Below are 14,448 nucleotides of genomic sequence, written 5' to 3' on the forward strand. Positions count from 1 at the left end.
GAGAGAGATAAGGAGAGGGAGAGAGAGAGAGAGAGAATCCCATGAAGGGCAGGAGAGAGAGAGAAAGGTAGAGAAGAAGGGCTCACCTGAAGCGGGGCTCGGGCTCACCTGAAGCGGGGCTCGAGCTCACCCAGTGTGGGACTCGAACTCATGAACTGTGAGATCGTGACCTGAGCCAAAGTCAGATGGTTAACAACTGAGCCACCCAGGCGCCCTATCCATTTACTTTTAATCTGTAAGTGTCTAATATATTTAAAATGGGTTTCTTGTAGACAACATATAGTTGGGTCTTGTTTGATCCACTCTGACAGTCTGTGTCTTTTAATTGGTACATGTAGAACACTGACTCACAGTGATTTTTGATATAGTTGGATTAACATCCACCATATTTCTTACTGTTTTCTGTTTGTTGCTCTTGTCCTTTGATCCTGTTTTTTTTGGTCTTCTCTTTTTCTGCCTTTTGTGGTTTAATTGAACATTTTATATGATTTCTTTTTTTCTCTCGTTTTAGCATATCTTTTATACTTATTTTTTATTTTAGTAGGTTGCCGTAGAGTTTGCTATGTATATTTATAACTAATCCCAAGTTCACTTTCAGATAACATTTATACTACTTCATGGGTAGTTTTAATACTTTGTAATAACAGAATATCCTAATTCCTCCCTTCTGTTCCTTGTGGCACTGCTGTCATTCATTTCACTTATAAATAAGCGTACATAAGCATGTATATATGTATATATATTCACACACTCGTAATTGAATATATTTTTGGTATTATTATGAACACATTTATCTGTTAGATAATTAAAAATGAGACCTTTACTTCTTTGGTTCTCTTTCTTTATATCGGTCTGAAGTTTTGACTTATATCATTTTCCTTTTCTCTGAAGAACTTCTTTTAACGTTTCTTCTAAGGTATGCCTACTGGTGACTGATTTCCTCAATTTCGTTTGTCTGAGAAAGTCTTTGTCTTTCACTTTTGGAGGGTAAGTTTACAGGGTGCAGAATTCTAGGTTGGTGGGTTTTTCTTAGCACTTTAACATTTCATTTCATTCTCTTCTTGCTTGCATGGTTTCTGAGGAGGAGTTGGGCATAATTTTTATCTCTGTTTCTCTATAGGTGAGGAGTTTTTTCCCTCTGGTTTCTCTTAGGATTTTTTCCTTTATGTTTGATTTTATGTAGTTTGAAAGTGATACCTAGGTATGGCTTAGGGCATTTTCCCTGCTTGGTGTTCTCTGAGCTTCCTGAATCTGTGCTTTGGTGTCTGGCATTAATTTAGCATATAATGCAGGCTTTATAGTTTCAGGTGTTCCTTCTGTTCCTGTTACCTGTATGTTATACCTTTTGTAGCTGCCCCACTGTTATTGGATATGTTGCTGTTTCTTCAGTCTTTTTTCTCTTTGCTTTTCAGTTTTGGTGATTTCTCTTGAGATATCCTCAAGCAGGGGTGCCTGGTTGGCTCATTTGGTTGAGTGTACAACTCTTTTTTTTTTTTTTTTAATATTTAATCTTCTATTCATTTTTGAGAGAGAGAGAGTGTGAGCAGGGGAGTAACAGAGAGAGAGGGAGACATAGAATCTGAAGCAGGCTCCAGGCTCTGAGCTGTCAGCCCAGAGCCTGACCCGGGGCTCAAACCCAAGAACCATGAGATCATGACTTGAGCCAAAGTTGGACGCTTAACCAGCTGAACCACCCTGGTGCCCCAAGTGTAAAACTGTGGATATTGGTTCAGGTCATGATCCCAGGGTTGTGGGATTGAGCTCCACATTGAGCTCCGTGCTGAGCATGGAGCCTACTTAAGATTCTCTCTCTCTCCCTCTGCTCCTCTCCCCTGCTCACACTCTCTCTCTATTTAAAAAAAAAAAAAGGAGAGATAGAGACTCAAGCAATGAGATTCTTTCTTCTGCTGTGTCCAGTCTACTAATAAGCCCATCAAAGACATTCTTCATTTCTGTTACAGTATTTTTGGTCTGTAACATTTCTTTTTCGTTCTTTTTTTAGAATTTCTGTGTCTCTGCTTATATTGCTCATCTGTTCTTATATGCTGTCTACTTTATCCATTAGAGCACTTAGCATATTAATCATTGTTGTTTTAACTTTCTGGTCTGATAATTCCAGCATACCTGCCATTTCTGAATGTGGTTATGATGCTTGCTCTGCCTCTTCAAATTTGTTTTTTGTCATTTAGGGGCTCCTGGGTAGCTCTAGTTGGTTAAGCGTCAGACTCTTGATCTTAGCTCAGGTCTTGATCCCACAGTCGTGAGTTCAAGCCCTGTGTTGGGCTCTGTGCTGGGTGTGAAGCCTACTTAAAAATTGTTTTCTGTCATTTAATATGTCCTGTAATTTTTTCTTGGTAGTGGGACATGATTTACTGGTTAAGAAACTGTTGTAAATAGATGGTAAGGTGTGGGGGGAGGAGAAGCATCCTACTACTGTCCTATGATTACATCTCAGTAAGTGGGTGTGTGTGAACATGTTTTTTTGTGTGTGTGGTGAAAAATGGATAACATAAAATTTACCATCTTACCCATTTCTTTTTTTTTATTTAAAAAAAATTTTTTTTCAACGTTTTTTATTTATTTTTGGGACAGAGAGAGACAGAGCATGAACGGGGGAGGGGCAGAGAGAGAGGGAGACACAGAATCTGAAACAGGCTCCAGGCTCCGAGCCATCAGCCCAGAGCCTGACGCGGGGCTCGAACTCACAGACTGCGAGATCGTGACCTGGCTGAAGTCGGACGCTTAACCGACTGCGCCACCCAGGCGCCACTATCTTACCCATTTCTAAGGTGTACAGTTCAGTAGTGTTAAGTATATGCATATTGTTGTGCAACCGATCTCCAGAATTTTTTATCTTGTAAAACTGAAACTCTGTGCCCATTAGACAATGACTTCCCTTTCCTCCCTCCTCCGAGCTCCTGGGAATCACCATGCTACTTTGTGCTTCTGTGACTTTGACTTCTCTAGCTACCTCCTATAAAATTTTTTTTTTTTAACGTTTATTTATTTTTGAGACAGAGAGAGACAGAGCATGAACAGGGGAGAGGCAGAGAGAGAGGGAGACACAGAATCTGAAGCAGGCTCCAGGCTCCGAGCCATCAGCCCAGAGCCCGACGCGGGGCTCAAACTCACGGACCGCGAGATCGTGACCTGAGTCGAAGTCGGACACTTAATTGACTGAACCACCCAGGCGCCCCTAGCTACCTCCTATAAATGGAATAATTTACTTGTCTTTTTGTGACTAGCTTGTTTAACTTAGCATAATGCCTCAAGGTTTATCTACATTATGGCATGTGTCAGAATTTCCTTCTCTTTTAAGGTCAGATAACATGTCTTTATATGTATATACCACATTTTATTTATTCATTCATCTGATGGACCACTGGTTGTGTCCACCTCTTGGCTATTGTAAGTAATGCTTCTGTGAACGTGGGTGTGCAAATGTCTCTTCAAGGTTCTGCTTTCCATTTTGGGGGGATATACCCACAAGGGGAATGGCTGGGTCATATGGTACCTTTTTGAGGAATCTCCATACTGTTTTCCATAGCAGTTATACTACTTTGCAATCCTACCAACACCATCCTAATGGGTGTGAAGTGATACCTCATTGTAGATATATATGTGTATGAACAGATGTCATGCTAACATTCTTTTGAGTTTCTTCAAAATGCTGTTTTCTCTTCTGCTATGGTCTTTATATAAGCTATCCCATTTGCTTGGAATGTCTGCCCTTGCCTCCTCCACCCCCTCTTCCATGTATTTAACATGTGTTCTTCCTTCAGATTGCAGCTCTCAGACCACTATGTGTCTCTCCCTTGTGGCATTTGTCATAGCCTTGATTATATGACTGATGTCTAGTTTTCATCACTGGACTGTAGGCTCCTTGAAGGTAGGACCATATCTGTATTTACTTATAATTGCCTTTTAGCACCTAAGTTAGTGCCTAATATATGACAACAACAGCACTAATAATAATCACTAGTACTGTGTAGCATTTACTAGGTGCCAGGCACTATTTTTAAAAATATGTAAAGTACTCTTTTTAGTGTACAGTTATATGCATTTTTTATAAAAGTAGGCTCCATGCCCAATGTGGGGCTTAAACTCATGACCCTGAGATCAAGCGTTGCATGCTGTGCCCACTGAGCCAACCAGGCACCCACCCCTCCACAGTTCTATGCATTTTGACAAATGTAAACAGTTGTGTAACCACACCGTATCAAAATATGGAACAATTCCATCACTCCCCGAAATTTCTCTGTGCTCCCCTCTCCTCTTTTTTTTTCCTCCCAGTGTTACGGAGATATAAGCGACATATAACATGTAAGTGTAAGTTTAAGGTGTATGACACAATGGTATGATACACTTATATATTGCAAAATGATTACCACAGTGGGGTTAGTTAACACCTACATCACCTCACATAATACCATTTCTTTTTCATGGTGACAACTTTTAAGATTTATTCTCATCACCTGTCAGGTGTAAACACAGTGTTGTTAACTAAACTCACTGTGCTGTGTCTTACACCCCCAGAACATTGGGTCTCAGTCTTTTATTGTGGGTCTTTGCCCCTGGACTGGTTTCACATATTTTTCTCAGTCCCCCGTCCCCTTTTAGATGGGGCAGGATGTCTAGAATGGGCTGGAGTTGGGTATCCTCTTTCCCCAGGTCAGTTAGATTCGGATAAAATCCTGGTTGGTTATACCTTTGTTAAATAGTTTTTCCTGAAGGCAGACCTTGTTAAGAAGAAAAGAAGGCTCTCATATATTTCAAAAGAATGCTCTTGTATATTTCTTATATATTCCTTTTCCCTTCTCCCTGCTGGAAGCCTGAGGGGATTTTCCTCTGATATTTACTATGAGTAATGACCTACTATGACCTAGTGAACTCCTGGAGGTAAAACTCACAAAGTTTAGGGACTCTGATAGCTGGGTCCCCCTGGAGTTTTTCTGTCTCCTACTTGGCCACACTGTACCTCCAGCAGTCCATCAGTTCCAGTTCAGGTTTCCCATGGGACAGGTTCCCATGGAGGTTTCGGCTCACCAGTTTCTGTTCTGGCAAGTATAATTCTTCGTTATTAGTCTTTTGGTCTTTCCAGTTTTAGGGGCAGTGGTTTGCCCCATCACTCACTTTTCTTACAGATCTAAGAAGAGTTGATTTTTTCTGTTTGTTGAGCTTTTTATTTAATTAGGACAGAGTGACAATTTCTAGACTTCTTATATGCCAGACTGGAACCCTAAAGTCCAAACCTAAATTCTAAATTTAAATTATTTTAAGTTTTGTTTATGTTCATTTCACTTTCTGAAGTCCAAAGGATCTAAATTTGTTGTTGCTACTGACAGCTTGTGATGACTTATTTTCTTTGTATGTTTGGTAATTTTTGATCGGTAATTGAATTTTGGTTAAATCTCATCTGTGGGAATCCTTAGGTCCTAAATTGGGAATGTTTTCATGCTGAAAAGATTTGCATTTGCTCCAACCCAGAACCGTGGAGTGATAGAAGTCTAAGATAGAAGTTATAGAAGTTACTGTGAATGTTACTGTGTCTCTCCTTAGTCTTCTACAATATAATTATTAGTGGTTGCTTAATATTCTGTTTTATGTCTGTACCAACATGTACTGCATCAATATATATATGAAAATGCTGTGGTAGAAATCCTTATAGCTAAATCTTTGCAGGATTGAACATTATTTCCTTGTGATAAATTTCCAGAAGTAGAATTGCTGAATCAAAAGGTTTGCATCATTTTAAGTCCTTTGAATTATATCACCAAATTGGTTTCCCATTTCTGTACACCTTATATGACACTGGGAATTATCATTTGTTTTGGTCTTTGTCACTCTGATAAATGAAATACTCTCCCTTTTTAAGTAAGGCACATGGCTTCGTACTAGTGAGCCCCATATATGATACCATAGTATTTCAACAGCAGTTTCAGATCTAGATTCACTCTTAGAAGTATCTTGCCCACACTCACTCTCTTTGAAACTGATAATCAAGCTGTTTGTCTTACAGCCTTCATGTCCTTCACTCTGTATACAGATAGATGCTCATGTTCTTAGAACTGGCTGTTGAAATCAGGCACAGAAAGTAAATAGGGAGTAGCTTTCCCTGAAAATGTGCCTCTTTACTGTTCTCTGAACACAGCAGTGGACCCACAGCTTCCTCACTTGAATTCTTTACTTACATGTGCTTCAATGCCTGTCAGCCTTAAGCTTCAGTAGGCCCAGATTCTGAGTGGTTGGTGTAGACCCAGGCTTTGTATGGAGAACCTCATCTGTCAGTATTTGTTTCCCTTTTTCTTAGAAGACTCTGGGGCCCTATAGCATACCTAGTACCTTAGTGAACACTTACTTAAATGCAGTACTGGTGGGTGCTGTGGGTGAGATGAAAATTGGAGTGTAGGACTTTGTTTTTTAGTAGGTATGATGAATTAAACAGGAAGATAGCTCTACCATGGGCACAGGAGGTCCTTGCCACTTGAGTCTGTGTAGTGCTTTGGTGGACTGTGTCTGAAGGAACTGGTGCTATTCTGAATAAGACACAAGTTTTCTGAGGAAGGCATCTCTAAAATTGATGGTGCACGTCGATGGGAAAGTGATTTGATATGAATACACTTGTAGTAAGTGTGCATCTTTTGAGCAAGGCTTGGCATAAGCCATGCACACGTCTTTATTTTCTCAGTAGCATGCTTTGAGAACTGAGAGCCAGAGGATGATAGCACAGTAAATATATTAGATCATGATTGAACTCCATTATCTTTGCTGGGGTGTTGTGACATTTTCATGTATGTAGTTGTTCATATGTAGGTGGCCATATGACAAGTCATTTCTGAGAGTATCCCTGCGTTAAAAGGCAGTCTTGGAAGGCATATTTGAACTAGCCTCTAAGCAGCTATTGAAATGAATTAGGAACCAGTTAGAACCACCTTGGACTAGGTGGATATTCAAGGGTTGTGGAAAATTCCCCAGGGGAAGGAGTGTCTGTAATTAGAGGCAAGTCATTATAGTTACTTTAGTGAAAAAGAAATGTAGAGTTCAGGGTCTGCTGAACTCTACCTTTCCAGCTGTGAAAAGGGGGCAGCCAGGGGAGGCTGGAGCATGGAGTGAGTCACCCTGGCCATAGAGCTGAGTCTAAGACAATAGATAAGCAGGACAGCACAGTTGCTGTCCCTCAAGTAGAAATTGGGGTGTGTTTAATTTTTATCACCAAGCAGGAATACTCATTTTCCTTTCCTTTCTTCTCTCCATCCCTAAACAAGTCTGTAATCAAAAACTTAAACTTCAAGGTGTTTGGAATATTTTACTCCAAAGTTGCTGCTGTGCTTTTCTTTCTGCTTTGTATTCATCTAACATTTATATATTTTTTCCTGAAATAGACTTTTTTGCTTCTCATCTCAATCTTCTGCTTAACCATTCTCTTAAATTTTTATCCTTTAGAAAGAAATGTAACTTTATTCTGAAATTTTATCTCCATTTGTTACTCCTAAAGCTTTTTTTTTTTTTTTTTTAATATTTATTTTGAGAGAGAGAAAGAGAGAACAAGCTGTGGGGGGACACAGGGAGAGAGAATCCCAAGCAGGCTCTGTGCTGTAAGCATGGGACCTGAGGGGCTTGATCTCCTGAACTGTGAGATCATGATTTAAGCCCATATCAAGAGTCAGACACTTAACTGAGCCATCCAGGCACCCCCATTCTTTATTCTTAATATGCATTTTGTTTGTGGATGTCTTTTTTTTTTTTAACATTTATTTATTTTTGAGACAGAGAGAGACAGAGCATGAACAGGGGAGGGGCAGAGAGAGAGGGAGACACAGAATCTGAAACAGGCTCCAGGCTCCGAGCGGTCAGCACAGAGCCGGACGCGGGGCTCGAACTCACGGACCGTGAGATCATGACCTGAGCCGAAGTCGGACGCTTAACCGACCGAGCCACCCAGGCGCCCCTGTGGATGTCTTCTTAACTTGAGAACTAAAACAGTGTCTTTGGTACTTTACTGGGGTTTTCTAGATTGTGAGTGTACTTGTTAAGATTGGGTATAATAATTTTTAAAATTCTTTCCTAATTGATTTAAATTTAAGTTTTCTAAAAATCCCAAAGGATTGGTGCCTAATCTAGTTCACAGCTTATTAAACCTGTTTATTGTGAGATATATCATACAAGTAGAATATGTCAGATATATAGATAGTCAATAATAATTACAGAGTGAGCACCCTGTAACCACCACCCCAATCAGGACATAGAATATTGCCAACACCTCAGCAACACCCATTCACAGTCTTGTACCCCAAGGTAACCACGGTATTGCTTTATGTTATAAAAGTTTTTAAAATGTTATATTATCTACGTATGCAGTCTGAACTAATAAAATTAGTTTGGCCTGTTGTGAACTTTCTATAAATGGATTCATATTGTAGGTATTTTTTTCATTGGATCCCTTTGTTCAACATTATGTTTGTGAAATTCACCCATGTTCTGTATTGTGTTCATTTACAGTGCTGTGTACAATTCTGTGGTTTGAATGTGACACACTCGATCCATTCAGGTTGGTTTCATTTTTTGGCTAATGTTAGTGATGCTGCTACTACAGCTGTGTGTCTTTCTCAGGAGTGCTAGTGAAGGATGTGTCTAGTGCACATGTTCAGGAGTGAGATTGCTTTTTAGAGAGTACTCTGATCTTCAGTAGTACTAGCTAATACCAAGGTTTCCAGAGTGGTTGCGTTCTTGTAACTTTTAATGAATATATTTCTATCAAAATTGTGGAAATGGAAAATATCTTCCCTAATTTATTTTATCTCTGATCTTTAACATTAATTCAGATGATTAAAAAATAAACCAAAAATGTATTTTTCTCCCACCACCCCCCACTTAGTGAATTTTACCCATGTTTGTGGAAAGTAGGATTCAGATAGACCAAAATAAACTGTAGTGAAAACAACTCTAGTTAGAAAAAAGAGTATCTAATTACAGATGAGGGAGGCAGAGAATTCAGCACAGGGCATTTTGCATAGTAAGTATTCAGTTAAGATTTGCTGATTGATTAATCCAGAAGTATCTAATTCCGACAGGGTTTCCTTCCCTGAACAACATACCATTCTGTCCCTAAATTGTATTTTTCAAAGTTCGGGACTCCTAATTTGCCATTAAGAACTGGATAGTATGCAGGGTGCCTGGGTGCTCAGTCGGTTAAGTGTCCGACTTTGGCTCAGGTCATGATCTCATGGTTTGTGGGTTCAGGCCTTGCATCGGGCTCTGTGCTGACATCTCAGAGCCTGGAGCCTACTTCAAATTCTGTGTGTCCCCCTCTCTCTGTTCTCCTCCCCTTGTTCTCCCCCACTTGCGCTCTCTCTCTTTCTCTCAAAAATAAATAAACGTAAAAAAAAAAAAAAACTAGATATTATGGAAAGTTAGATTGGAAAGCATTTTATAAGCTTACTGACTCTTACACCACTGTCAGGTTATTAATTCAGTCAGACACATGTATTATTTAAGATTGTATCTCCATGAAGCAGGGATGGATTTTTCAGTGATATATAGAAACAGTCAAAATAAGCTGTAATTACCAGAAGCAGGTCTGGGCCTGTATTACAGTGTTTAGGGTGAAAAACATCATAATGGCTGGGATGCCAGGGTGGCTCATTGGGTTAAGCGTCTGACCTGGTCATGATTTCACAGTTTGTGAGTTTGAGCCCTGTGTCGGGCTCTGTGCTGACGGCTCAGAACCTGGAGCCTGCTTCGGATTCCGTGTCTCCCTCTCTCTCTGCCCTTTACCCACTTGTGTTCTGTCTCTCTCTGTCCCTCAAAATATAAATAAATGTAAAAAAAAGAAAAAAACAAAAAAACATCATAATGCCAAACTTTGGAGTATTTACTTTCAACCAGTTATCAAAAGACTTTGTATGAATAGTTGCTTTTCTTAATTTACTTGATTTTAAAATTAAGGTGAAATATATGTAAAAAAAAACTTACATTTTAATCATTTTAAAGTGTACAATTCAGTGGCTGTAAGTACATTTCCATTATTTTGCAGCTGTCATCACTGTCTATCTCTAAAAATTTTTTCATCATCTCAAACTGGAATGCTGTACCCATGAAATAATGGCTTCTCAGTCCCTTCACCCCCAACCCCTAGCGGCTACCATTCCACTTTCAGTCTCTATGAATTTGCCTCTTCTAGGTACTTCATAAAAGTGTGCTTATAATATTTGTGCGTAATTATGTGACTGCCTTATTATTTCACTTAGCACAGTGTCTTCAGGGTTCATCCATGTTGTAGCATGTGTCCAACAGAAAGTTCTTTCTTCCTGAGGCTGAATCATATTTCACTGCACATATATACCACATTTGGCTTATCTGTTCATCTACCTATAGACACTTGGGTGGCTTCCACCCTTTGGCTATTGAGAATAATGCTGCCATGAACATGGGTGTAAAATACTATTGGAGTCCCTGCTTTCAGTTGAGTAGTCACTTTATATTTATTTATTTATTTATTTATTTATTTATTTATTTATTTATTTAATATTTCTATTTATTTTTGAGAGAGAGAGAGAGAGAGAGCGAGCGAGCGAGTGCCAGCCAGGGAGGGGCAGAGAGAGAGGGAGACAGAGAATCTGAAGCAGGCTCCAGGCTCTGAGCTGTCAGCACAGAGCCCGACGCAGGGCTTGAACTTGGGAACCTCAAGATCATGACCTGAGCTGAAGTTGGATGCTTAACTGACTGAGCCACCCATGCGCCCCTGAATAATCACTTTTTAATCTTTCTATACCAGACCCCTTTCACTTAGGAGTGTTGATTTGATAGTGAACTTCCCTCAGAAGCTATCCAGTATATCTTCATTTTCTCATCCTGATGAGAATAGAAGACTTTCTATTTATATCAATGGTAGCATTATAATGGATGTCAGCCTTTCAGTAATTAGGATATTATGGTTGTGATTTTTTATTAGATTTTTGTATCCATTATTCATTTGAATCATCATAAAGTAGTATGTCATTTTTTCTTAAAATACCTGCTGTATTTGTTTAACATATATAGTGCTCTATAATTTTAAAAATTGGGTGAAAAAGCATAGCAACCTCTATAAAAACACTTTTGTCTGCTTTTACTATGGAGTTTTATCCTACATACTTGGGTGTAATAGTTATTTAAGGCTTATATTTCAGGGAGTTAGCATATTATCAGTGATTTTCAAACTTTTTTGGTGTCAGGGCCACTTTTTAGTCTCCCAGATTGTTGAAGACCCACAAGAACTTTTGTTTATGTGCATATTAGCTATTGATATTTACCATACTAGAAATTAAAACTGAGAAATTAAAAAAGATTACTAATTCATTAAAAAAATAAACCTATTAAATGTTTTAAAAAATATGTGTCTTATGAAAAATTACCATGTTTTTTAACTGAAAACATTTACCCAGAAGAATAGCATTATTTTACTTTTTGGCAAAATATCTTTCATGTCTGACTTAGTGAAAGATAGCTGGCTTCTTATATCTGCTTCTGTATTCAATCTGTTGCAGTATGCTGTTTTTGTTAAAATATATGAAGAAAATCTGACACACAGATATGTAGTTGGAAAAGGAAAAAGTATTAAAAAAAATTTTTTTTAATGTTTATTTTTGAGAGAGAGACAGGGTGCGAGCAGGGGAGGGACAGAGAGAGAAGGAGACACAGAATCCAAAGCAGGCTTCATGCCCTAAGCTGTCAGCACAGAGCCCAACGTGGGACTCAAACTCATGAACCGTGAGATCATGACCTGAGCCTAAGTTGGGCGCTCAACCGACTGAGCCACCAGGCGCCCTAAAAGGAAAAAGTATTTTAATAGCCTTTTCAGATAATCATGGATCTTTTTTCGATACCATACCAAAACTTAACAAGGTTAGTTTCTGAAAGGTCAGTAGCAATATGGAATTTTAAACATATCAGTGAATTTTTTTGTACTTGGTTAGATTAAAATCCGTTTGTCTTTCTTGCACCTTGGTAGCTCTTTTACTCAAGCATAATTTGTATCATCATGCATCGGTCATTTGGAAAATACCAGTTCACCAAATTCTATGACTTTTCTAAATACTGATATTCTATGAAATATGAAATACGGTATAAACAGTCCACGTCTGTTAATGTTCCCTCCAGTCACATGCAGAATGTCGCTAAATCATGGGGAGCTATTAAGCTCACAGTGATAGATCCTAGTTTCCCCACAGTTCTGATTTTAACTTGAAAGCTCACCTTTTATTACAGGAGGCAAAGGCTGTCCATTGTTTTTCTTAAAGTGATGTGCTGCTTTTGTTCATATTCGAGAAGATGTCTGCCAAACACCCAAGCCTGAATTACCATAATTTGCCAGTCATTCTTCCCAGTAAACATGGTATTCCACACAAAAGACCTTGGTTCAGCTTGCAACTTAAACGACAGCATAAGGGCTTTTCCCAAGGTCACTTTTGTACTTCAGTGGTCGGCGGGGGTGCCTTCTGAGTGCTCGCTGTTTTGAAACACAGAGTATTAACCAACCGTGTATTAGTGGTTGGGACTTAATGAAATTAATGATTTGTACTGCATCAAGAATATTCTTAAGTGAAGCTGGCGTATTTATTTATTTATAAAGTGGGCTCCACACCCATCACGGAGCCCAGTGCAGGTCTTGAACTCACAACCTCGAGATCAAGACCTGAGCTGAGATCAAGAGTTGGATGCTTAACCGACTGACCCACCCAGGTGCCCTGAAGCTGGCATTTAAGAAATTCCGACGAGTACTGGTACATTTTGGTACCAGTGCCTTCACTGGTGTGAAAGAGCTGAGGTTGACCCACTATTGCTTTTGTATCATTGATACAATTGTCAATATAGTAAGGAAGGCAAATAATGTCTTAGTATTATTATGAAAATAATTTTGACTCCATGGACCCCGTAGGAGGATTTCAGGGGAACTGACAGCTTACACTGTCATATTTAATGTGGATGCTTTAATAATCATGGATCATGATGTTAAATAGTTCAAAACCCATGTATATACAGCTGGGTCTTGAGAAGTCGTGTCTGCTTTTTCATCTGTGGCTGCCCCAAGTCAGAAGAAGGACCAAGGCTATTATACAGTGGTATTAGCATTTGAGGAGGAGGAACATGGCATTAATTTGAACTCTATAGCGTTTGTTTTTACTTTTTTTCCTCAGGAACAAGTGCTTCCTTGAGAGGATTCCTGAGAGAATTTGGTTGTTTTGATTTATAGGCTCATACAAAATACATATACCGTGACTCATCTGAATTAGAGTATCTTAAGGAAATTACGTGTAGCTGCTTGCCTTGCTCCTGCCTGGCGCCTATAAACTTTTACTGAATATCTAGTTTACACTGAGCTTATGCCAGGAATGAGAAAGAGTGGTTCCCAGCCTCCAGGAGCATAGAGAAGAGTGCTTGAATGCAGCGTGATGAGCGCTGTAGCAGAAGTTAGTGCGAGGTGCTCTGGGAAGCTTCGCAGGACAGGAGCTGTCGCAGGTGGTTTTAAAGGAAGTGAGCTGGTGCCTGGCAAGGAGTGGAGACATGAAGGAGAGGAGAGCATAGTGCTTTGGGGGATAGGGAGTGGCCAGACACCACGGTGGTAACACAGGCAGGGCGGGAGCTGGAGGCTGTGGCCGGAGAAGAGAAGGGTCTTGCTGGGATTTGATCTCATAGACCAGAGGTTCTCAAAGCCTAGTCCTCAGACCAGCAGCATTAACATCTCTGTGGAACTGGTTAGAAATTCAGATACCTGGGCCTGGCCTTTAGACTTTCAGTGGCAAGTATTTTGGGTGGAGGTAGTCTGTTTAACTAGCCCTCTAGGGGACTGCCTGGGCCAGGGGAGAATAGACCAGGCTCTTTAGATGGCCTTGAAATTTAGAAAGGTTACCCTGAGTGCCCTCTAGAACGTGGGACGGTGTGGGGAAGTTAGGGACCGTGTGTTTTTGTGGATGTGATGCAGGCCTGGACTGATGGCAGTAGGAAGGAAGAGAGGGTGGATTTGCTGGAGATGGATTCTTTAGGACTTTATTGCTCGTCCTGTTGCTAGTCAAAAACTGAGAACACGGCTGCTCTTGGCTCTGTGACCTGCGAGCAGTCAGGGATGGGGCTTTTCAAGGCCCTTGCTTCTTGTGTCTTCAGGCAACATCTTTTACCCATAGTGAAAAAATCAATTCAGATAACTTGCCTGCACCTCTTCAGTCGCCTTTTTGAGGTGCCTATGCAACTATAACTAGGATGATGGCCCCTGGAGGGATAAAGTTGCACACGCGGGACCCAGAGTCTTAGAAAGGACGGCATGGTGTGGGAGAATAGAGGGGAGGATTTCATTCAGACACGCCCAGCTCCTAGCAAGTTGCATAAGTGTTACATGGCGTTCAGCCTCTTGTGTTGTGTGCTGTCCATAAGCTGGCTAGGTGTGCCCTTTTACTATGAGAGTTTTAGCAAGCA

General features: G+C 40.0%; 1 protein-coding gene across 6 annotated transcripts in view; it reads left to right on the forward strand.

Annotated features, from left to right (window-relative positions):
- Positions 1-14,448, forward strand: part of TULP4 (TUB like protein 4) — a 260,270-nt gene that overhangs the window by 51,364 nt on the left and 194,458 nt on the right. For 4 of the 6 annotated variants that reach the window (XR_007152147.1, XR_007152148.1, XM_047858553.1 and 1 more), the window contains exon 2: positions 8,500-8,548. The exons of the other annotated variants lie outside the window; for them this stretch is intronic. The gene's annotated coding sequence lies outside the window, so the exon portion shown is untranslated. The remainder of the gene's footprint in view (positions 1-8,499; positions 8,549-14,448) is intronic. 6 annotated transcript variants of the gene reach the window in all.

This window comes from Prionailurus viverrinus, chromosome B2, assembly GCF_022837055.1.
Source record: "Prionailurus viverrinus isolate Anna chromosome B2, UM_Priviv_1.0, whole genome shotgun sequence".
NCBI classification, from domain to species: domain Eukaryota; kingdom Metazoa; phylum Chordata; class Mammalia; order Carnivora; family Felidae; genus Prionailurus; species Prionailurus viverrinus.